The following is a 2,274-nucleotide window of genomic DNA, read 5'->3' as shown; positions in this document are numbered from 1 at the left end:
CTCTTCCGAGAAATATTCTCAAGGCTACTTTGTCCTCTTTATATCTTTGCACAAAATGCTACTCCCTATGTAGTGACTTACCTTGTTTCTCTCTCCTCCTTTCTTCTTCTTTTATCTTTTATCATTTATGTTATTTTACTTATTTGAAAAATCAAGAATATTAGCACACACATGATTTTCAAGAGAGAATTTTATATCCTTGGGTTCGCTAGGTGTCCCTTCCCTTTGTGCCGCCCACCCACTCTCTCCGTGGACTCCCCTCCTCTCTGTTATCTATGCGTATCCTCTCTACCATCATATCTTTGAAACCTTCACATTTTGCCATACAGTGCAGACATTCCGTATATATTCAGTGTTCCTCTTTCAAAGTCTGTCTTAAATTCACTTAGCAGTCTTACATATTCAACCACTTCAAGTTAAACGGCAATGTCTCATTGTTCCTTATGTCCAAATAGTATTCCATACTGTATATATGCCACAATTTTTTTTATAGAGAGATTTTTGCTATAGGGCATATACGCTCACTGGTGAGACAGAGACAGAATGGGAGAATCACCCCCCTCTCCCCCAGGGGAGATGGCCATGCTGCAATTCCTTCTCCCCCATTTCTCCTCTCAGGACTTTGGGCATGCACACACACCTGCTTGGTGTGAGTTTCAAGCCACCGGGTCTGGAACTCGGACCATGGTCAACTACATGGGAGTCCAGTGACATAACCATTACGCCATCCACTGAGCCCAGTACCACTATTTTTTAAACCAGAAATCAGTTCTTGGGCACTTAGGTTGATTTCCTGTCTTTACAATGCGTATAATTGCTGCAATAGCTATTGAAGTGCAGGTGTCCCGACTGAGTGCTTTCCTATCCTTTGGGTCAATAGCAAGGAGTGGGAGTACTGAGCCATGTGGTAATTCTCTTTGTAGGTTTTCAAGGAATCTCCCTATTGTTTTCCACAGTGGATATTCAAATTTATATTCCTACCAACAGTGTAGTTTAGCCATAGTCTTGCCAAAACTTGTTGTTCTTTATTTTATTTTATATTTTATTTTAATTATTATTTCTGACTGGGTTGAAGTGGTCTCTTACTTGGTTTTGATCTGCAGTTCCCTTATAATAAAAGATATTGAGCATTTTTTTTTCATATGCATTTTGGCCACTTGTATGTCTTCCTTAGAGAAGCTGTCTGTTCAGCTCCTTTGCTCATTTTTAAATTGAATTATTCATTGTTTTACAGGTAAGCTACTTGAGTTCCCTATATATTCTGTATATTAATCCCTTATCTGAAGCATAACTTGCAAATATATTCTCCCATTCTGTGAGTTGTCCCTTTAGTCTATTTATTGTTTGCTTTCCTGTGCAGCTTTTTAGTTTCATGTAGTCCCACTTGTCTATTTTGGGGATTATTGCCTATGCTTTAGGAGTCTTATTTAATAATCATTGCCTACTCCGATGTCTTCAAGAGTTTCCCCCTGTTTTCTACCACTAATTTTAGAGTTTGAGGCTATATTTAAGTCTTTAATCCACTTTGAGTCAATTTTTGTTAATGGTGAGAGATAGGAGTATAGTTTCACTTTTTTTTTTCAGCTGGATATCCAGTTCTTCCAGTACCATTTGCTGAAAATACTTTCTTTTCTCCACTGTATTGTCTTCTGCCCTTTGTCAAAGATCAGTTGGCTGTATGTTTGGGGTTTTATCTCTGGGTTCTCTGTTCTGTTCCATTGGCCTATGTGTCTGTTTTTGTACCAGTACCATGCTGTTTTGATTATCACAGCTTTGTAATATATGTTGAGGTCAGAGAGTGAGATGCCTCCTATTTCATTCTTTTTGTATAGTATTGCCTTGATGATATGGAGCATTTTATGATTCCAGATATAGTCTATGATTGTTCTATGTCTGTGAAGAACCTCACCAGCAAATTGATTGGAATCATACTGACTTTGTAAATTAAGTTGGTTATGGGGCCAGCAGGTGTGGCGCTGGACTCCCACATGGCTGACAGCATTTTGAGTCTCAGACCCCGTTTCTTGAAAGTCATGACAGGCATGTGTGCATGTGTGCCCCAAATCCTAGGAAGAAAATGGAGAAGTGATTGCAGTGTAACCATCCCCCTGGGGGGTGACTTCTCACTTTTGTTCTCTCTGTGTCTCTGGTGAGTGCACATACCCCATAGCAAAAATCTCTCTTAAAAAAAGAAAATGTGATAGACTTGACATTTTTATTATACTGATTCTTACAATTCAAGGGGATGAGATGTCTTTCTTTTTTCTTTTTATT

This window comes from Tupaia chinensis, unplaced genomic scaffold (genome assembly GCF_000334495.1).
Source record: "Tupaia chinensis unplaced genomic scaffold, TupChi_1.0 Scaffold000619_1, whole genome shotgun sequence".
NCBI classification, from domain to species: Eukaryota; Metazoa; Chordata; class Mammalia; order Scandentia; family Tupaiidae; genus Tupaia; species Tupaia belangeri.
The sequence above is the reverse complement of the archived record's forward strand: the minus strand, read 5'-3'. Positions refer to the sequence as shown.